Below are 23,196 nucleotides of genomic sequence, written 5' to 3' on the forward strand. Positions count from 1 at the left end.
AGGAGATGCTGGTGGTTCTCCCCTGGAGGAGCTGCAGCCTGCCAGATAACCTTAGTTTCTTTGCTGAATTTTTCTTCTTTTTCCTCCTTTATTATTATTATTTTTTTGAGACAGAGCTTCAATCTGTAGTTCAGTCTGGCCTTGAGCTCATTTTGTAGCCCAGGCTTGTCTTCAACTTGCAATGATCCTCCTCCCTCAGCTTCCAGAGTGCTAGGATTATAAGCTTGCACCACCACACTCAGCACATTCTGAAATTTTCTACCTTGTTTCAAGTATATTTGTGATTGCTTATTGAACCCTTTAAGATGACCATTGTAAAATTGCAATTCCAATATCTTAACATTGATCTTAATGTTGACCCCTGTTGATCATCTTCACTCATGTTGGGATTTTCCTGGTTCTTGGTATGATGAATGGTTTTAAAAATCATATCCTTGACATTTTACTGCAGTACGAAACTTTGAATAGTGTTTAATCTTATGTTTTAGCAGGCAATCCTGGTGTTGTTGTAACATGTGGTTCAAGTGGGTGTATGGTTCAATTTCTTGCTGGGCCTCCTAGCACCATCTTGGCAAAAGTAGACCATGGACTGGTAGTCTTCTTACTGATGGGTGGGCTAGAACCTCAAGTTGTCCCTTGGCTCTACTGCTACCTTCCCGAGAAAAGAGAGCACCGACTTGTCCTATCTTTTTGTCACTGTCAGACCTTCTAAGGAGAAGGGAAGTAGAGGGCTGAGCCACTTTACCACTTTGCTGCAAAGTGAAAGGGAGCTGGAGCTAAGCAAGGCAGAACAGTGTGCGATCCAGTCCTACCTCTCTCTGCCTCACTGATTTGCTGCTGCTGGTTGGGGTTATTAGGGTTCAACTCCCCACTTACCTTTGATAACACCAGTGGTTGGGTGTAAAGTGGAGGACTGACCATCCCTGATTTATGTGACCTTGTTTAGTCTTTTTAATGCTTGATAGGGGCTAAAGTAAATCTTTCCATTTGACCTTTTCAGATTGACTTCCACTTAGTAATATGCACTTAATATTTCTCCACACCTTTTCATCTCCTGATATTTCACTTTGTTTTAGCATGGAATAATATTCTGTTGTATGGCTGGGCCGGTCTATTTACTCTTTCATCTACTGAAGTACATCTTGGTTACTTCCAAGTTTTGGCAATCATGAATCAAGCTGCTGTAAACATCCATTTATAGGTTTTTATGCAGACATAGGTTTTCAAGTTCTTTGAGTAAATACCAAGGAGCATTGTTGCTGCATTAAAACACAAGAGTATGTTAATTTTTTAACTGCCAAACTGTCTTCCAAAGTAGCTGTACCATTTTGCATTCCTGCCAGCAGTCAATGAGTGTTCCTGTTGCTGCACATCCTCCCCAGGATTTGGCATCAGTATTAGAGATTTCAGGCATTCTAATATACGCTTGTGGTATCTCATTATTTCAATTTATAATGCCATGATGCCACATGACGTGCAGCGTCTTCTCATATGCTTGCTCTCATCTGTATATCTTCTTTGGTGCTGCATCTACTCAAGAATCTTGCCCATTTTTAATTAAATTGTGTGTTTTTTATTGTTAAATTTTAAGAGTTTTTAAAATATATTTGGGATTATCAAATGATTTTCATAAATATTTTCTCCCATTCTGTTACTTCTCTTCTCATTCTCTTGACATTATCTTGTATAGATTTGAAGGTTTTGTTTTTACTTGAAGTCCAGCGTGTCAAGTCCCTCTTTGGTAGGTCATGCCTTTGATAGTGTATCTAAAGAGTCACTGTCAGGCCGGGCGTTGTGGTGCACAGCTATAATCCCAGCACTCAGGAAGCTGAGGCAGGAGGACTGCCTAAGTTCTAGGTCAGGCTTGACTATGTAGTGAGATGCTTTTCTAAATACATAAATGAATGAATGAATAAAGTCATTGGCATTCCAATGATCAATGTTTTTTTTCTATATATTCTTCTAGGACTTTTATGATTTAGTGTTGTGCATTTGGGTCTATGGTTGAGTTTGAATTAATTTTTGTAAAAGATGTTAACTGTATCTAAATTCATTTTTGCATGTTGATATCCAGTTGTTCCAGCACGGTTTATGGTAAAGACAGTTTTGGTTTTTTTTACTGTATTATACTGCCTTCACTGCCTTGTCAAAGATTAGCTGACTCTATCTCTCTGAGTCTATTTCTGGGCTTTCTATTCTCATTGGTTTAGTTGTCTATCCTTTGTCTTGATTACTGTAGCCTTATGGGAAGCCCTGAGGTCAGGTAGCGTCAGTATTCAGAATTCATTTTTCTCCTTCAGGACTGTCTACTCTGGGTCTTCAATCTCTCCATATAAGCTTTCTTTTTGTACCAAAGATCGAACTCACAACCCTGCATTTGCCAGGCAGGCACTTAAGCCACTGAGCTGAATCCTCAGCCCTTCCATATAAACTTCAGAATCAGTTTGATGGTAGTCCCAACTTGCTGGGATTTTTGACTGGTGCTACATTGAAATCATAAATTGTTAAGAAGAATTAATAACTTAGCATTATATCCATTTATTTGGTTCTTTGGTGTCATTTATCAGTTTGTAGTTTTCTTAACATAGACTGTACATATTTTCTTAAATGTATACCCAAGCATTTAGATTTGGGTGATGCTAAAGTAAATGTTTATGGTTTTTATTTCAAATCATACTTGTTACTTGCTGATATATAAAAACAATGGTTGAATTTTGTCCTTAACCTTATGTACTGCAACTTTGGTATAATTGTTAGTTACCATAGATTTGCTGTTGTTGATTTTTTTCAGACTTTTTATTGCATGACTGTGTAATTTGTGAATAAAAATAGTTTCATTTCTTCACCATCATTGTGTCTATTTTAAATTTTCTTTTCTAGTCCTATTACATGAGCTAGGACTTTCAAATTGAGGTTAAAATGAAGTGATGAGAGGAGAGACCCTTGCCTTGTTACTAGTCCTAGTGGGAAAACTTCTGTTTCTCACCCTTATTTCTGTAAGTAGTCTTTATAAGCAATTTCCCCACTAGTCCTAGTTTCTTATGACTTTTTATCATGACTGAGTATTATACTTTGTTCAGTGTTTTTTCTGTATCTATCAATATTATCATGTGGTTTTTTTCTTCAGCCTGCCAATGTGATGGGTTACATTCATTGATCTTCAAATGTTGAACCAGCCTTCCACAGCTAGCATAAATCTCACTTAGTCATGGTATATATTTCCTTATACACATTGTTGGATTCAATTTGATAACATTTTGCTGATTATTTTTATATTTTTGATCATGAGCTATACTGGTCTGTAGTTTTCTTTGCTCATAATCCATACTTTGGATTTATTTTGCCTCTTTTTACTAGTTTCCTGAAAGAGAACTTTGTATCATTGATTTTATAACTTTCTTTTTTCCTGATGTATATATTCAATACTAAATTTCTTCTTATCACTGCTTTTGCCACACCTCACAAATTTTGATAAGTTGTATATATATTTTTATCTAGTTCAAAAAAGTTTTTAAAATTTTCTTGAGATTTCTTCTTTGACCCATCTATTGGTTAATTTAAATGTTAGTTGTTTCATTTCCATGAGTTTTGAGATTACCAGCTATCTTTCTATTATTGATTTTTAGTTTAATTTGGTTATGATTTGAGAACAGACATAGTAGAGTTCCTCTTCTTTTAAACTTGTTCAGGTTGTTTTATGGCCCAGAATGTGATCTACCTTAGTGAATGCCTCATGTGAATTTACAAAGTGTGTGTATCTGCTGTTGTCGGATGAAGGAGTGTTTCAATGCCTCTTATATCCGATTGCTTGATAGCACTGAGTCCAACCATGCGTTCACTAATTTCCTGCCTGCGAGCTTTTTTTTTTTTCCTTTTTTGCCTGTTCTGTGTTAGATACTCTAGCACCCCCTTCTCAGAATGTGTGACACTCACTAAGGAAACCGAGGGAACTCAATGCTATGTCGTTTCTTTTTTTAAGGTTATTTTGTGTGTTTTTCTTTTATTTATTTTTTATTTTTTAACACTACATCTATTAGAAAAGAAGAAAGTTAGGAAATATCCTCATATCGTTCCTTGAGAAATTAAAAATGAATGACAGAATAAAGCCAAAAAGGAATAGAAGAAAACACAACACCTTAGCAAACTGCCAACATCATTTTTCATGAAGTTTAACATTTTGATTCTTACGTTTATCTGGAAATACAAAAGACTCAGAATAGTCTAAACAGCTTTGATAAAGGGACACAACTAGAGCGCCACCCGTGCCCAGCCTCACGACTTGTCACAAGGTGCTATGTAGTTTCTCAAGTCTAAGATGCGAGCTTAGTCACTTTTTCTTTCTACTTTCTACAGTCTTCCTACACTCGTATTTTTTAAATTTAATGTCTAGGATTTTGTTTGTTTCTGTACTTTGCTTTAATTTTTTTAATTGTGGAAAACTAGATGGAACATAAAATTTACCATCTTAACCATTTGTAAGTGTACAGTTAAGTATTGTTAAGTATATTCATATAGCTTTGCAATGTGTCTGGGTGTTTTAGTTGTAAGAGGGCGGACCTAGAAGAAATGGGCTACTGTTTCTTGCTCTGAGCCAGAAGTGCCCTTAGTATGTTCTATTGGCTATTCTTGTGTGTTTATTTCTTCCACGTGAAGTTTAAAGCCAAGTTACCTAGCATTATTAAAGAGCTTGTTGGTATATTTTACTGGAATTTATTGATCTTTGTAAGTCAAAGAGAACTGACATCTTTACAATGTTGAGTCATTCTACTTCTGAGCCTTAAAGAGTTTTACAATTTCCTTCACGGAGATTTTTTACAGTGCTTGTCATGTTTATTCCCAAGGATTATTATCCTCTTTGTTCCTTTTGTAAATGATTTTACTTCCTAATGTATTTGTTCCATCCATGCTTGTTTGGGTATACGAAGTAAACCAGCACTTAAATCTGGATCTCAGCCTATATCACCTGAGTGCCAGATCCAAATCTGAGACAACACATTTTACTCAACTGGCTCACCACCCCGCATCTTCAACTCAATGAGTATAAAATTCAATTTACCTTCTTCCCTGACCACTCCAGTCACTCCAATACTGATGACATTCACCAGACAATATTAAAACTTTGGTGACACCATTTTCACAGCGAATGGGTCATTCAGTCCTAAAAAGTCCCTAGCATTTTTGAATCTGTGGGCTTCTAAATCTTTATTAGATGAAATCATCAGGGCATTTAGCATAACCTCACTTTGAGGCCTGCATTCTCTACTCCACGTCTCCATTAAGGAATTGCGTGATGTGGGCTTGCACACATGCTATGCTTCTGACTCGTGTATAAGGCAGCGCATTTTATTTCTGTCCATTTGTGATTATCACTTGTACATACCTGTGGGTGATACACATCACAAGTACATCTTTTCTAAAATAACGCCCAATCCTTGCCTTCAGTTCAGACTGTTCCTGAAGCTCTTAATGGTGCTTTTCCATCTCCATGCGGACTTCTGATGGAGTTCTCCTGCGACACAGTCCTGGAATTGGCTCTGCCAGGCTCCAGCACACAGGCTGAAAGCCACGCTTCTCTACCTGTCATCCCGAGTGTTTTCAGATGTTGGCTTCACCTCCACCACTCTAAAATTGGGAAATGAAGAAAAAGACAGGAGGAGGGAGGGGAGAAGGAGGCAGGGTTCTAAATACAATAGCTTTCCAAAGACTCATGTGAACATTATTGTAGATATTTCTTCTCCCGTACTCTGTTAATGAACACACAAAAGAGTTGGCCAGCACTGGTGATTTAGTAAGAAGGCTGTCAGCGATGTTAATTACATAGGGCATTTTCAGAGTGGACTCAGCAATGGATGTCTCTATGCCCTTGCTGCAGCCGGGTTGCAGTCATATACGTATGCTGCCCCTCAGGAAGCTTCTAGGCTAATGAAAGAGACAGACCAATAAATAAACAGAACATCAATGACTAAACACAAAACAAACATTGCGGAGCATGGTAGAGTGCTCGTGTAAACTCAGCACTTGGGAGGCTGAGGCAGGAGGATTGCTGTGAGTTTGAGGCCAGTTTGGGCTACATAAGCAAGTTCAAGGCTGGCCTGCACTACACACTGAGACCCCGTCCCTAGAAAACAGCAATGACCAAAACAATAAAAGCAAATTTTCAAATAGTGCCTCTTCTAGAACCCCTTCAAGACATTCCCATTTTCTGAAGTCAGTGCTTGCAGCCCTGTATAATTATTTCTTTTTTTTTTTTTTCTTTCTTTATTTTTTTTCCAGTACCGGGGATTGAACTCACCACTGCCTGCTTGTAAGGCAGGTGCTTATGCCACTGAGCTAAATCCCCAGCCCCCACGTATAATTATTTCTGAAAGACTAGTTCCCTCAGGGGAGTCTTTCCTGCTCACCTCTGCATCGCCCACTCTATCTTCCTTCCCCATCAGAATCTCAGTCATTCCTTAAGGTCCCACTCGGATGTCATTTCTTCTTGAAAGCTTTCTCTGGTCTCCTCAGGCAGAATTCATTCCTTCCATGTTTCCTGAGTACCTCTCTCCACTGGGTATATGTTAAGCACAGAGTGCGAATTGTTGGGGAGGTGTTCTTTCTGCCCAGTGCAGGCTTCATCATGCACAAGGCCTTTCTCTCTTGCTGTCTAGCCCTCTGGCATGTGCACCTCATGGTGACATGTCCACCTCATCCACTGAACCACAAGCCCCGCACCCGGCCCAAGGCCTCTCTCAGTGGGTGGAGGGATGAGTAGAAGCCGGAGGGTCTAGACTTAGTGATGCTTAGGTTTAGGGAATGGAGAGCTTACCTATGACTCAGGGGCCACTTGGCTATGAGGAACAGGTCATGTAGCATTAGAGCATCACCCTCAAACAGCTAGGTCTTTGCTTAGGCCCTGAAGATGTGAGTTTAGGAGCACCAGAGGGTCCAAATGGCTGGAGAAAATGACAGAGACGGGACGTGGAGGCCGCACCCTAGAGCTTTGCCTGGAGAGAGTAAGGAAGCCTCCATATTTTTGTTCAGGGAAGATGACGAGAATAGTGTTTTAGAAAGGTCATTCTGACTGCAGTGTGAGGGACAAACTGGAAAGCAGAGACCAGAGGGCAGAGACGGCCCCTTGGGAGGAGGCTGATGCAGGAATCCAGGGGAGTGGGGAGCAGTTTCTCCCTCTGACCCATGTCGGTCACCTCCAGAGAACCACTGATGTGATGTGTGCATTTTCTAGGGCTTTGTAAGACCAGAACCATAGAATCAGGACTCTTGTGATGGGGTCTTTTGTTCAGCGTGATGACTGCGACCCATTCTTTTTGGTCTACGTGTATCGATTATTCATTCCTCTATTGCTAAGCAGTATTCTACTGCATGGATCATGCTACTGTTTTTTATCCATTCACCTGTTGATGGGCATTTGGATTTTTCCTATTTATTGGCCATGACAAATACAACCACTATCAACCTGGGTACACAAGTGTCAATGTGGAAACACACTTTCATTGCTTTTAGGTATAAATACTCAGCAGTAAAATGCAGGAATCATAAGGCATATGTTTAACTTGTTGAGAAATTCCCAAACTGTTTTCTCAAAGTAGTTGTACAATATTACATTCCAACATTGGTATGATTTTTTTAAACGATCCATGGCTCTCTAGGGGCTTGGCAGATATTCATAGTTTTTCACACATATTCTGCAGCAAAGTAGATATTGGGCTGGATCCAGAAATAACCTTGGATCATTTTCTGGGGGCTATATTATTAAACACCATTGGAAAGAGGGGCAATTTAAGAAAGGAAAACAGGGTTGGGAATAGGGGATCTCAAAATAAGTAAAAGTGTCTCCACTGAACGGATGAATGGTGGAGAGCTGGGAGTGGCTGAGTAGGGCAGAGACAGCAGAGTACTCAGAGGCCTGGCTGTCTGCTGGGTGAACTGGAAGTCCTGGGTGAAGGAAGGAGCAGGTTTTCTGGGTGCCCACTTCTAGGCCATAGACGACAACTTTGCTGCCATGCTCTTGCCTGGGTATGGGAACCTGCTACAATGGGACTCTATGTATTTGGTCTGTAATTTGGAATAAACCAGGAAGGGAAATTGTTTCCTACCCTTTGAGCACTTTCTGCTCTTGGCAGTGTTTTTTCTCTTTCTTATCATGCCTTTCATGGCCAATTGGAGAGAAGCAGGATGGAGAGGCAGCTTGGATGGTAACACACCATGACAGGAAATTGCTCACCCCACAGACATCTCCTGACAAACAGAGGCCTTTGAGCTGAACATTCTTTGCAAGCTCTCAGAGTGTGTGTTCAGAAGGCACCCGGTGACTGCCACCACCAGGGAGCCAGAAGAATGCCAGACAGGAGTCAGGAGGCTTCTTTTCTAGGGCAACTCTGCCAGAGTTCTGACTGCTCTCCATCTTGAGCCTCAGTTTACCCCATATGCAAGACGTAACTAAGACTAGGTAGTAACTAGGGGCTTTCCACACTGAACTTCAAAGATCAGAGCTTGAGCGCAGCTCCATGGTCTCATCCTTGTTCTTAAATTGCAATAGACAGTTCGTGATAGATACTGATATCAACCTTTCATCATGTATCTCAGAGCTTTGCTAACAGCACTTGATGGAGTCTGCTGTGCACTGGTGAAGAAAGTTCCCTAAGCATTGGATGTGGTGTGAAGGAGGAACTCACTGGCCTGAGACCCAGAAGGCCAACAACTCACTCGCGCATGGCCGACTGTAGCCCCTCAGTTCCTGAGTAGCCATCACTGCAGTTCTCTGTGCCCATCCTTGGGTTTAAGGTGATGGCATGCAAAAGTAGATGAGGAGGAAAAGAAAGGTCTTGAACACTGAACCCGCCCCATTTGCCACGCCCACATGCCGTGGGTACCTCTCACATCATGCTAAGAACAGTGACAGTAGTTGGTCCATGGTGAGTCCACGTGCTGGATCAGACACGTGTGTCAGAGTTACAGGATCTCTTCCTAACCCTTTAGTACCTAACAGAAAGACTTGCTTCTTATTGTTTCTATTGCACAAAGGAGGACACTTGGGCAGAGAAAAGATAAATGCCTCGCTCCCTGTCACAGAGCCATAGAATGGCAAGATGGATTGTTAAAGAGAAAGAAAAAAGAAAAGAAAATTTCCAGAGACTGAAATGTGAACAGGCAAGTCAAGAAGGGAAGGTGCACTGGCCTTGGTGTGCTCAAAGGCTGTCACCTCAAAGAGCCTCCAGTCTGAGGTAGGAATGACCGATCCAAGCTGCAGCTTCGTTTCCTTAATTACAGGTGCCTGTGGGCTCAGAATTCTTTGATACTCAAGCCAAGAAGAGTTGGGACCCAGAGCCCTTGGAAGCCCCATGCTGTTAGTATTTTTCCATCAAAATAGTAAGACACTTGTTCTGCAGTCTTCCTGCGGTAGACATTGTCTGGGGTTGGGGCTCTTCATTTTGCTTTCAAATGAGGACCTGGAGCTTCATCAAGGGAGACAGAGGCACAGCAGCAGAGCCACAGCAGAGCATCATTCAGCCCTAGGCAGACAGGACAGGGCCCCTACTCCATTGAACAGGACTTCTAGCACGTCCTGGAAGAGTAGCTGAGGGTTTGACTCAGCCCCTTGCCTGTGCCTCCCTCAGCTGGCCCTCCATTTCATCTTTACTTCTGAAAGCTCCTGCTCAGCCATTTCCAGGAAGGACTGATTAGTGTGTCCCACGCTGTCTCTTGGGGGAAACGTGTTGGAGTGCCTGTCAACCGTTGCAGGCCATGGGCACATCCGGGGTCTGAGTGCGCCCAACCATCCTAAATAAATAAGCATGCTAATTTTCTGAAAAGCAGACATAGTGGTCTCAGGAGTACCTTTCTAACTGGCCATCTACGGGCCAGTTATCCCTGGAGAGGGAGCAGTGTGGGTTGTAGATTCTAGAATCCTTGTGGCATTTGCAGTGGCATGCTCCTGGGCTCTCTGGGGCTGAGCTAGTCCTCAGACCTTCTGGAGAGGAAGTGGATCGATCAGGGTGCCAGAGAAATTGCTCTGGAGGGCCAAGATTCTTGACCCTGTTTGTGCCATTGATACCCTAGGCTTTCCTGTGAAACTTATGAACCCCTTCTCAGAAAAACAATTGTTTTTAAAATAAAAAATAGGATCACAAAGAACCCCAATTTACTCAAAACAGTTGTGAACATGTGAACAAGTTTGTGCTTTATTAACTTATGTACTTGTTGACATGTTAAATAAGATCGAGCAGCAGGCCTCATATTTACTGTAATTTCAAGGTACTGATATTTGGAGATTAGTGCTATGATTGCAATGTGAAATGAGAAAAGCCTGTGATTTCTCTTAGTGACAAAGTCACAGATTTTGTAAATATTTCCGTTATCTGTTGCCAACATTCATAACTGAAGAAATTTTAGTTAGCGATTAGTAAAAATATATGCGCTGCCGAAGCGAACACACGAGACTAGTAAAAATAGAAACATGACTTTTCCTCGTTCAGATTTGCGGACTTCTCAAAATCTGTCCATGAACTCTATGATAAGAACAACTGGGAAGGCAGCACTGAAACCCATTTCATTGACTGATTGATTGGGATTTTTTTTCTCCCTAGTTGTTCAACTAAGTCAAACTTGTCCTTACAACTTTGTCACAGACTGTGCTTTTTTCTTACCACCAAAACACAGCCCAGGATCTCACAGTCCAGTCCCAGCTCTTCCATTTATTGGCTGTGTGACTTCGGGTGGCTCACTGACCCTCTGTGAACATGGAGACTTTCTCCCTTGTAAGATGAGCATAGTGATAGTACCTACCTCCTGGTGGTTATGCAAAGAAAGCCTGTAAGTGAGACTACTTATAAGTCACCCTGGCACTGTGTTAGCACTTACAAAAGGTCAGTTATAACAAATTTACTAGGCAAAGAGTTTATAAAGGACAATGCAATGTGTTGACCGTGATAGCCACCTGCCCTACTTTTTGGTGGGGATCTCTTTGCCCTATCTGTGGTTCCAGAGCAAAAGCATAAGAAGAGCCTAGACAGGGGAGGGGCAGCAGTGGGATAGAACTGGCTCCGACTGGCTTCTGAAAACCCATTGCTACATCTTCAAGAATTCTGCAAGCTGGTTGGCATCATGTTGGTAGCTTGAAATTGTCCACAGCGAAAGTATTTACAGCACACAAATCATCAAGTGCTACAAAATGCTTTAAATTCGAGCTGTCCTGTCCTCCTCGAATGGCTCATTAATCACTCCAGGCAAAACACTGGGAGGGGATGGCTGCGGTGGAAGAAAGGGGTGCTGCTCTTGCCAAAATATTAGTGGGCAAACAAGCTTGAATCGGGGGAAGATGTGACACTTCAGATGGTTTTCAGGGGAAAATTCATGGATGTTCCTGCAGTTTAAATTCATTTCATTCTCTGTCTATAGGTTTTCCATCTACAAGGTTTCAGAACAAAGAAAGAACAGGATTTTCTTGATTAACATTCTCAATTTTTGATGATTATTTCCATGTCAGCCATTCAGCAAAAGGATGTGTTTTCAGATGGTGGGGAGGGGGATCAGTTCTTTTTATCAGCAAACTGAAATATATTTTACTCAAAAGCCTATATTTCTATGTACTAGTGTCTTAGTTACTTTTTACTTATCGCTGAGACAAAATACCTGATGCCCAAAGCTGGGAAAGGAAAGGTTTATTTCTTACAGTTTTTGGAGGTTTTAGTCCATACTCCGTTGGCTCCGAGGCAGGCTGGCATGGCAGGGCTGCAGATCATGGCTGCTGCAAACAGCAAGGCAGAAACCAGCAAGAGAGCAAGACACACCTTCTTCCTGCCATTACATTATATGCTGGTTCCTCCCCTAGGCAGGTGTAGCACTGACACCATCAATCCAAGCACTAGACAATGAACCAATCATAAATGCATGGTGCAAACACATGAGGCTTGGGGCCCACCGACATAAACCATGACAACTAGTAACTTACTTCCATGGCAACTTTTATCTGTAAGACTCCAGTGCATTCTTTCCAGAGAATATTGCAAAGGCACAGAACGGAAAGATGAGTTTACTGATTATGCAACCCTGTTAGCACTGCTTGAGTCCAAATGTTGGCTTGGATGGTGTTTTCAGAACTCACAAATGTATGTTTATGTCTGTGAAGGGAAGCACGGAGCAGCTAGATTTGCAGGGCCAGCCTGGGCTGTCAGTCCTCCTATGATAGTTTGCTCAATCATTGCCACTTGTTTGCCAAGGCTGTTTTCAAATGCATCTCTGCTCTCTTGCAAATCTCCAGGCCATGTGTGTGTGCTGCTTTCTCCTTTCCACCACGCATCCTTTCAACATCCTGTGTTAACGTGTGTGTCTTCAAGCCGGGGAACCCCTGACTGTGAGGAAGTGAGAGGTGGCAGAGGATGGCTATGGACATGTGAGCGCCTACATTCCCAGAAGAGACTGGACAGTCTATGTCAGTCTGTCACAGAGGGACACCAAGAGCAAGGGCATGTGACTAAACTTGCTCTGACCTTGAAGGATTCCATGGGGTGAGCCGTTGGGTTATTGGTCTGGTGTTTTCCTTACCCAGGATTCAGTTTCTCTTGGATACTGCTGGCTCTCGTGATGATCGGTGGAGACAATCAGTGCTGCCAGTGTCGCGAGCCTTCCTTTGCCTGAGCGTCAGCATTATTGTGCTCCATGTATCTACCAGCTCATGAATCTGACTTTTTCTCTTATTAATATCCCACTCGACTCAGGAAGGCCTGTGGCTGGCTGCCCAGCAGCAGGTAGATGTAAAGTGGAGCAGGATGGCCTTTCAGACTTGAGAGAAGGGAGGGTTAAAAGTCTAAAACCAGTTCTGGTCTCCAGCCCGGGAGCTTGCCCCAGCGAAGTACTGCATGTTTGCAAAAGGCTTTGAAGAGAGCCACGATGGGCTTGGGGAGCACTGGGGTGTTAATGTTGGATGAGAACATGACTTCCAAATGAGATTTGGTTTCTGAGAGCAGTAGAGGTAAACTTAGCATCCAGCCTCACGAAGGGCGGTGCAAGCTTATTGTCTCCTTGGGTAGGTTGTGGCCAGGGCGCTTCGGATAAAGTAGTCAGGCTGAGCTGCACGGGCTCTCAGATGCAAGGCAAACATTCGTTTGGGTATTTTTATGCCTGTAGCAATTTCAGAGTGCCCCTGCCAAACTGTACCTGTTTTCTAAAATGTCTTTTTAAGCATGAGTTTCCACCTGCAGGAGGGGTGACAATCTACTAAAGTAAGTCAAAGAAATTGGCTCCTGCAGTTGTGTACCTACCACTCTCAGAAATTAAACCTGACTCTGAACATCATAGTAGGAATACCAAGCCTCACAACTAGAGGGATGCCTTGCTGTCTTGTGCGTTCTGAGCCTTGATAGAGAAGGAACCCGCTGAAGGGCACAGAGCATGGTGCCACCTTATATTGTCATCCAAAGGGGACACTGAAGCCCAAAAGAGTGCAGGGAATGGCCTGAGATCCCCAGCAAGGGAAGCCTCCCAAGCCAGTCTCTGCACTCGTGGGTCAGATCTGATTGCCTTCCTGGTGGGATGTCTAATGCCAGTTAGGCCTCTTTTGCTCTCTGGCGCCTAACAATGTAAGTTTTTAATGTTGACACTCTTTCCAGAGCTGTCTGCTACCACAAGTGGCAATTCCCTGTTTGCTGCATACCTGCCACATGCCAGAGTCCCTGTCAGTGGCTGGAAAATCAGTATGGGTCTCCTCTCACAGCAGGGAAAGAGTGGACAGGAAAACAACCCCCAGTGCTTCATGCCATGACAGCATTGGACTCCACCCAGCATTTCTGGCCATAGGACCAGGTGCCCTGTTGCCAGGACATGGATGGAAACCTGCAGGAGGAGGCTGCCTCCAGCTCCCCTTCAGTGGCGCTTGGCTTATGCCAGCAACTATTCTTCACCCTCACCACGGCCCACGGGGGCTCTTCCTAGCCTGTCTTTCACGATTGGAGAACAGGTAAACACTGCTGATCAATGGCCAATCTGAGATTCATATTCAGAGCACCATTTGCCAGAGTCCATACTTGACTCTGTGCCTCTCACGGTGATACGGCCTATTACTCCACCTGCACCTTCTCTCTGGAGAGAAGTCAGAGGCAGCCATGTGCTAACTGGGTACAACCTGGCCTCACCTCAGTGCCCTCCACAGTTAAAGTGCCCTCCGCTGGGCTATGACCCCAAGCAGCATTTATGCCATGCAGTGGTTAGGCAGCTCTGAGGAACCAGCTCTGATCCTACTGACTCCCACCTCACCAGAGGGTCCCAAGCTGGAATAAGAGCCTGAGAAAAGTGATGGATTGTCACTGTGCTCAGTGAGTTCTTTGCCACCTCTGCTAGCACTTTGCCAACTGCAAAGCCAATTCAGCCTTTGGAGTGCATGGTGTCTCTCAGATTTGACCCCCAAACCAGCTAGAGGAGCTCTAGCCATCTAGTTGAGCCCCCGAAGAGCAGAAATGTGTATCACTCAGACCAGAGCTTGCTTAGAGGCTGATGTGTGTCACACATCCTGCATCTGGGGTGCCGTCACCGCACCCTACACTGCCCTGATCTGAAGATGGTCCCACAGACCTCCCCAATAGGCCCCTTGCCTGGCGCATTTCCTTCCTTTCTGGGCCCCAGCAGGCCAGCAGTTGGGAGCTGTAGAAACCCCAGGAGCAGCAACTAAACTCATTGACAGGAGACGTGGGCAGGCTGCCCCGCCAACTCAAAGCACTTAATCGGCCTGTTGGCTTTGCTAATTGCGTTAGTTTTAGTGAAGTTTAGGGAGTAAAATGTTAGCAGTTAAAACCCTATAATCTAGAATCATATTAAAAGCCAACAATTTGAAAATGCTCCATGAAATGTTTTGAAACTGGAATGGTTTAGTGATAGGGATTTTCACAGAAAGAGGAATAACCAGATGCTCGTTGGGAAAAGTCCAGGTGTTAACCTATTAACAGCACTGTGATTCCATATTGTGCTTTGAACTACAAACAATAATATGGAGAGGGGCTGGGGATTTAGCTCAGCAGCATAAGCTCCTGCCTTTCAAGCAGGCGGTCGTGAGTTTGATCCCTGGTACCGGTAAAAAGAAAAAAAAAAAAACAATAATATGGAGGCCACAAGACTCATGACACAACTTGAGAACTCATCAAAACAATCATGAGCATGAGACAAAGATGTCAGTTCTCCCCGCAGTCCCACACTACTAACTGGGAACAACACACGAAGCACCCACCAAGCCTCGCCCAGCATCCCTTTCCTTCTTGGTGCCCCCAACCCTCAGCTCTCCCCAGACAGAGGAGCCACTTGCTGCACCCCCAAAAACCTGCTTCTTCGGCTCCATCATCAGGCTCTTCCTTTCTTGTCCTTCACAATGGACTCTCTTCTTGATCAGCTGTCTGCCGTCTGCAACCTTTCTTGTTCCTCTCGATGGCTCTTCTACTGATCCAGCTACTTGTCTTATTGGCATCCCAAGCCTGATCCAATGGACTCCACAAAGACTGATGGACTTCAGCTCAAGCCTTTGTGAAGTGGTAACAACTTCTCTCTACTAATCTGATTTCACAGCCACCTTTCATTCTCTCACACACTGGCTCCTTCAGGGAGTTTGTTTGTAAGGTAAATCCGCATTGCTAGCTCTCTGGGTGATCTGATCATCCCTTGTATCTGTTCAGGGGTCTTGAGGGATCATCTGAGATGTCTTCTTGTTCACTGACTATTCAGTTGGCTCACTTCCCTCCTCCTGCACAGTACTGTGTGAAGTCCTCTGGGTAGATAAGCATCATATTACAGCTGCTTTGGAAGGATCTTTAACCTACAAGCAACAAAAGAGCATGATGGGTGCAGCGATTGTGCCTGGTCATTGCAGGCAGTGTGAATGACAAGCCAGAGCATCGAAAGAAAGAGAGTGCTTAGTAACAAGGCCAGGAAGCTTCAGCGCAGAGCATTAAGGAACTGCAGAAAAAGAACTGTGGGCCACCAGCTGGGCAGGCACTTCCAAACTTCCAGAGGGGGAATTCCTTAGACTGACTCTCTTATACAGAAATAGTTTTCTTGATGTACCTACCTGGAAAAATCCTAAAACATATTCAGAGCAGTATGTCTAACTTGTGGCCTGTCGGTTGGACATGCCTATGTTATAATAACAATAAGATAATTTGTGCTATTGATACACACTCACTACATTAGTTTTTCTATGTAACTCAAGACAATTGCTTTTCACTCAAGGCAGCACAGACAAGCCAGGTGTGTCCAGCACATGAGCTGTAAGTTGGACATGCCTGCTTTAGAGGGATGGCGAGTAAAGACTTAGAAAAGGAAGGCCGTCAGGTGTAAAAAGGAGCCGAGATCCCTCAGAATCAACACCGTTTCATTGCGAGTAGCTTGCTGTGTTAGAATAGCCTCCCTTTGGTGAGAACTCAGCAGGTAGGTAGGTAAAACAGAAGCAGGCAGTGGCTGTGGACCTCAGCAGAGTGCTTGCAGCATCTGTTGTGAAGTCCTCATTTACAGCACAGTCATGTGACTGTGTAACCAAAGGCTGAATCCAAAGGCCATGGATAATAGATGAATGTCTGTTGTCTTAGAAGTCTGGAGACAAGCCCCAAGGCTCCCTCCTGGCTTGCAGAGTGAGACATCATTCCTACCAAAGTTGGCCCTGCAAGCGCCAGAAGGTGAAGAGTTCCCCGTGGTACGAATTAGAGCTCCAGACACCTTGACGAGCTTGAGACCATCAGAGGAAACTTAACCAGGATAAATGCAAAGCCTTGTGTTTGGGCTCTGGACCTATCTTCACAACAGTAGCATAGAAGGAAGGTGGCTTGAGGACAAACTAGGGAGTGTTAGCTGAGTGTCATCTAGGTGTGATTCAGCAGTGAGCAGGACCTGCCAGGAACATAGCCACCATCTCGGGCTGCCTGGTAATCCATGGCCTGCTGGGCATGAAGGTAAGGGGCTTTTGCTGTCCCTACAGCACGGTGCTCAGTTTTCCCATTAGTCACAGGACACAAGAGGAGTCTCTAGGGTGGGGAGAGAACAGGATGAGGAGGAGGCTCATGATTAAAGCCGTGGAGCCGATGAAAACTCTATTCTGGGACTTGAATCCAAGTTTCCTGATCCTGACTCAGAGCTTTTTAGTGAATTCCGGTGCTAGACTCCACAGGCAGCATGTCTGCCGCATACTGAACGCCAACCTTGGATTTGTTTCACGCAGATTCCTCTGAGTACACTGCCATGCTCTGAGAGCTGGAAAGCATTTGAATGGAAAGCAGAGAGGCCATTGACTTTCCATGTGTGGGCTACCTCCTCTAACTTCCAATGCCCAAGAGCTACTCAGCAGAAATACTCTCTCATAAAAAAGCAGTTTCTTAATATAAAATGAACTTCGTAAACCACCGGGGACTTTTTCGTCACTTTGTAAGGTAAACACTATTAAAATACTTTTTGGGTGCCCCAAGGTTGCATAACTAAAAGGGATTTAGTGTACCTTAACTTCACTGCACTGTGGAATGGAAAGTTGGTCTCTTTCTCCTATGTCTTCTCTAGAACTCTCTCTCACTTGCTTTGTGTAAATGAAAAGAGGAAGATGAGTGCTGGAACCAGCATGGCCAGGCGACTTGGTTGACTTAATGAATGGGTGGCTGAATGGATGCATGAACTGCAAAGTCTTGGCAGAGGACTTCATTCAGAGTGCTTATGAATCCATAATCAACTTTACCTGCAGTCAAGGCATGGTAGTGTAGTGGATGACATTCCATTAAAATACCTGCCACATTGGCCTGCAATGTGTCATAAGAGCTTGCCTTTCAAATTCTAGCTGTTTGGGTCCTTAATCTTCTGAAATGTGTTTGTATTTGACCCAAAATGGAGCTAAATATTTATCCTTGAAGGGATTCGGACAGGAAAGAGTGTCAAAGTTGCAGAGGTGGTAGTGATTTGCATTTAGAAGCAAGCAGTCCAGAAGACATAAACACAACAGCACAGTCAAGCTTGGGAGAAGTTAGACCTGCATGCTCTCCAGCTGGCTCAGGACGACTCCTCAAGTGAGCAGAGCTGACTTCGGGTGACTGAGAGAAAAGGAATAACCCTGAAACAGGACTTTGGTCGTTTCCTGGAAGCTTCCTCCTCCTAGTCCACTAGCACTCTACACATGTGCCCTCCGCAGTTGCAAGCTCTAGTCAACCATCTGCTTTGTTTCTGACTCAAGAAAATATATCTTGTGTGCCATTTGGCTTATAGGATGGAGTAGCTTAGAGTCGTCGGTCAAGTAACTCCCACATGCAACCTACTTGGGACTCAGCAGATTTGCCTTTTCATGATCAATAGGTGACCTCAAATGCAGGACAAATGCAGGCTCTTGTAGTTTTAACAGGACAAATGAGTTCTTGCTCTCAACAGGGTAGCTCACTGAAAGGATTCATGTCAGGTTTCCTCCCAGCGCCTTTAGAAGCCAAGAGCTGGCTATATGCAAAACGTGGTCTAGCCTGTTTATCATGCCGTGCAGCTGAAGGGCTGCCTGTAAAACTGCCTTTGTCTTTAGTGCCTGCTTGCCTGCATCTTGTTGACTGTTCTCTGGGAACCGTTTCCGAAGTGCACAGCAATGTTCCCGCTTTCGTTGGAAACCAGAAGCGTGGTTGCCTACTCTCTTTGGATACATATCTTGACTATTAGATTGTTTCCTCCAAAGCTGATGGTAGCAGCCTTCACTATTTTCTTTCATTTGGGAAATAATATCTAAAATATTTCCTAAGAAGTATTTCCGAGAATGGAGAGAATTTATTTCATCATAATAAGCACTGAAAGTATGTTTCCTCCCATCAGCTGAAATTTCACATGCAGTCTCTAAGGGTAGCACTAGGGTTTTCTTTTCTTTATTCAAAATTCATCTAAAGTGTTGAATATATTAAGGAAGACACCTTAAATGTGAACTCTTCACGAATCTTTTCCTGTTAATGGCTATTCTGATTTGTTTCTTTTAATTCATTGGTACTTTTTGGCCATTTTTTGGGCAGCCTCTTCCCACACTCTACCTTCTTTAGGTTGTTTTCTTTGTTGGACCCACCACAGTTGAAGCTAGAAACATGGGTACAGGCCCACAGTGACACCTCGGAATGCCTAGTGAACTGTCTACATCTCTCTCAGTGGTGCCTTTATTTTTCTCTCATTTTCTTTTTAGAATGCTTTGGCCCCTGAGGTTGATGAGTAATTCTACTTTTTTTTTGTCTTTTTCCTTTTTATTGGTACCGGGATCGAACTCACGACGGCCTGCTTGCAGGGCAGGCGCTTATGCCGCTGAGCTAAACCTCCAGCCCCCTGATGAGTAATTCTTACAAACCGATTTTTTGTTTTGTTATGTTTTGTTTTTGTTTGTTTGTTTTTGGTAGCAAGGGTCAAACTCTTGACCTTGCACTTGCCAGGCAGGCGCCATGCCACTGAGCTATATCCCCAGCCCCTTGGTGAGTAATTGTTGAGTGTGGTCCTAATTAATGACGCAAGGCTCTGAACCCCCAGAGTGCTTTGCTTACAGTTTGGGGAGGGATATCATTAGTGTTTGATTTAATAGGGAAAGTGGGGACCTTAAACTCCACCTCACCCCATTACAAATCTGGAGCCAGTCTCAGTTCTTTCCAGCAGCCACCAAAAGGAAGTTCGTTTATGTGCTTTGGCTGGAGACTCATAATAGGTAGATGACCACAGAGGAAAGCCAGTCACCGATGTGGACATGGTGCCAGCTGGCAAGCCTTGTACAGTCCTCCAGCCCAAGCTCTTTAGTGTACTGAAAGAAACTGAAACTCAGAGAAGCTCTGTACTTGCCCATCAGCCTTGTCAGAGAGACAGTGAACTCTCAATGATGCCTGCGCTTCTTTGAGGAGAGGCAGTCACCCGATGATCTGGGAGGCTGCCTCACAGATTATTAGGCTGCTTCTGTCCAGTACCTTTCAGAGTGTGGACCTATCTCTGAGGCCAGCCTGCCAGGATCCTGCGCTGGTTTGGGACCCATGGCCTGACTTCCCGAGCCAGCTCTTACTATTCATCACTAGCGAGTGCTCCTGCACAAGTCTGTGCCTTGGCTTTCTGACCTATGCCAGAGGGAGGTGGCATCGTATAATCTCTAGCTTCTCCTTCCAATTCTAACATTCCAGAATTCTAGCTAAGCTGTACTGTAAGAGGAGGGAGGACACAAAGGGAGTACTTCCAAGTGGCTTGGGTGCTGACTCCACTGCCTGCTTGCTCAATGGGGCTGACCCCCACCCCCCACCCAGCACCTCCCGTGTACACAGCTCCTCTGTGTCCAAGGGGCATTCAGATTAGAGGTCTTGTTTGATCCTCTCTCCTCTCCAGGTGAGAGGAGAGAGCAAGTTGAATTGGCTCCCTTTTGCAGATAAGGAAACAGAGGCTCAAAGAGGTCAAGTGCCTTATGGATAGAAGGAGACCTCACATTGCTTGGCTCTCACCCCACGTTCAGGTCACTTCTGCTCCTCGACCATCATCTAAAAGCACTTTGCAAAGCTTTCTGCACCTACCTCTGTTATCACTGGCATCTGAGCCCAAGAATAACATGTTTACAAACTACTTCTATATGCCAAGGTGATTACTGGCTGGAAATTGAACAATTTCTATAAAATTCTACAATTTCTACAAAATTGAACAAATTCTAGAAGACTGAACAATTTCTAACACTTTCTTGCTCAGCATTTCCAGCTCTTCCTCTCTGACAGGTCTAAGAACACATTGCTTTAAAAGTCATTTCTGGTGAGAGGGAGAGTATTTGTTCTTGGCCTCTGGGGCCACAGCTGATCAGTGGGTAGGGAGGAAAAGAATACATCAGCTGCTGTCCTCCTTTCTCTTGCTAGTTAACCATAGGACCACCCAAGGGCCACTTGGGAAGTAAGTCCAGTGTGACAAGCAGGTATAGGGACCAGAGATGCCCACTATTACTGCTGGAAAGAAGCCCAAGAATGAAGAGGAAGCCCTTTTCCCCAGGGCCTGCACTGTTTAGTGAGAGACCGAGAGAGACTGTGTGCCTCTGTGCATGTATGTCTGTGCGTGCATGCGTGCATATGTGCCGACTCACGAATAGGAAGCCCTTCAGATGACCCTGGAATCGTTTCCCAGCACCTCCAACACAGCCCAAACTTTGATGATAAGTTATAGAAAAGTTTAGAGGAATTAAGCTCATGGGCATTTATTACAAGGGAAAGTAACACATAGATGGACTTAGATGGCCTGGCTTTCTGACCTGAATTGCAACTTTTTCAATTCTCCAAGAGCATGATGTTTCTGGCATAGGAAAAGAGGGTGCTAAGAAAGTCTAATCCTTGGTTGTCTTTTTCAAGAAATGGGATCTTCTGAACCCTCGGCCTCACATGACCTTACAGATCAGCTGTGCTACAGTGGGGCATTGCCAGGATCAGTGTTGCCACTGCCACTCTGAGATGATCTTGGTCTGCCCTTATTTCTTGATGTCTCCAAGTTCCAGAAAACTCTGTTCTCTTTTCTAAAGAGTCACTGTGTGTTGTTCTGTTTCAGTCAAATAAGTTTTCCAGGCATGGCCAGCTTGAGAAACAGTTTGCCCTTAATGGAGTAGTTTGTTTGTACCATTTGGCTCCTGCTTAATTTGGAGTATATAAACATTTTCTCCTCCAAAAATGTAAAAGATATCACTTTATCCTCTCTCTACAAGAGGCATCCTTCTAAACTCCTGAAGTAGAGTAAGGAGTGATAACAATCTGGGAGTGATAAAAACAACTTTATTATGACATAATTCACATACCATCAAATCGCCCACTGAAAGTACACAATTCAATATATTTTAAGCTATTCACAAAGTTGTGTAACCTTTACCACACTTAACTGCAGAACATTTCCATCACCCTCAAAAGAAACTCTGTGCCTATCGTTGGTCCGTATTCTCCCTGCTTCCCTCAGCCCTAGCCAACTGCTAAGTTACTTTGATTTTCTACAGCTTTCCCTACTCCAAACATTCTAGGTAAATGGAATCATACAGTATGTGGTCCCCTGGTAACTAGCTTCTTTCACTGAAAACTGTATTTCCAAGATTCATTGAATTTGTGGCATTTGTCAGTACTTCTTTTTAAGGTGAAAAATATTCCATTGTATGAATAGACCACGATTTGCTAATCTGTCCCTCCACTGATGGACATTTGGGGCTATTATGAATGGCGCTGCGTAAACATTCACACCCAAGTGTTGTGTGAACATATGAGTCTTTGGTTGTGTTGAATATATAGCCAAGAGTGGAATTACTGAATTCTATGGGAACTGTGTGTTGAGCTGTTTTCCCTAACAGCTGCACTGTTTTCCATGCTCACCAGCAATATGTGAGGGTTCTAATTTTTGCCACATCTCTTTGAGCTTTTTAAGTCAACTTTTCAAAACGAAAAGTGACGTTTTAGAATATTGATATATTTATTAGCACCAGACTATAATCATATGCCTTGCAGCTCTTTCTTGATGTCAAAACATTCCTTTCAAATGCACAGAAATGCTGAACAATGTGTTATGTGTTGCTAAGCTCACTTGCGCTGCAGCATACCAAATCATCCAGGCTGCGGACTGGTGATCCCTTCAGAAAGTTCTAGTAAAGTCCTTCACTCTAGCTGGAGTCCACCCTGCAGATCCATCATGCAGATGTTCTCCAGACCCTATGATACAGCATGCTGTGAACACTCGGGGGCTATGTGACATAAAAGCCATGCTTCTTCCCGTCATAGAGTTTAGTCTAGGAGACGAGCCAGATATTAGACAAATACCTCCCTCCAATGGCAAGGGGGACAGAAAGGAAGCACCTGAGCAGTGGGCTCTTCCTAATGCACCTCACCAGCTTGTTAGAGAGCCGATGAAATCTCCATGTGAATTGCCAAGCCTAATTCCTGGCTCATAGCAGGCACCCACAAGTAGCTGTTATATTTCTGTATAGAACTTTGCATTTTACACATGAGGAAATCGAGTCTAAAAGTTTAAGAAGCTTTCCATAAGTCATGACTTCTGAGAAGCAAAGCCAACCATCCTGGCTGAGTCTCTACCCATTGGGCTCCAAAGCCCAGGCTCTCCTAGCCTCTAGAAACCTGCTCTTAACTGTCTAGCTCCCCTATCTCCAGCCTAGGATCTTCCTGCCTCTTCCAGGCTTGCTTCTCTGGCCCAAGTCATCCTGTTTTATCCAGATCTTAGCAACAACATCAAGATTGTTAGTGGCAAAGA

The 23,196-nt window shown here is 43.9% G+C and overlaps 1 protein-coding gene across 6 annotated transcripts in view; it reads left to right on the forward strand.

The window, feature by feature from the left end:
• Mamld1 (mastermind like domain containing 1) overlaps positions 1-23,196 on the forward strand; it is a 124,347-nt gene that overhangs the window by 39,280 nt on the left and 61,871 nt on the right. Inside the window, exon 1 of one of the 6 annotated variants that reach the window (XM_063246518.1) lies at positions 17,377-17,396. The exons of the other annotated variants lie outside the window; for them this stretch is intronic. The gene's annotated coding sequence lies outside the window, so the exon portion shown is untranslated. Of the gene's footprint in view, positions 1-17,376; positions 17,397-23,196 lie in introns of those variants that run through there. 6 annotated transcript variants of the gene reach the window in all.

The sequence above is a fragment of the Cavia porcellus genome, unplaced genomic scaffold (assembly GCF_034190915.1).
Source record: "Cavia porcellus strain 051 isolate PalLab524CR breed Dunkin Hartley unplaced genomic scaffold, mCavPor4.1 scaffold_3, whole genome shotgun sequence".
Taxonomy (NCBI): Eukaryota; Metazoa; Chordata; class Mammalia; order Rodentia; family Caviidae; genus Cavia; species Cavia porcellus.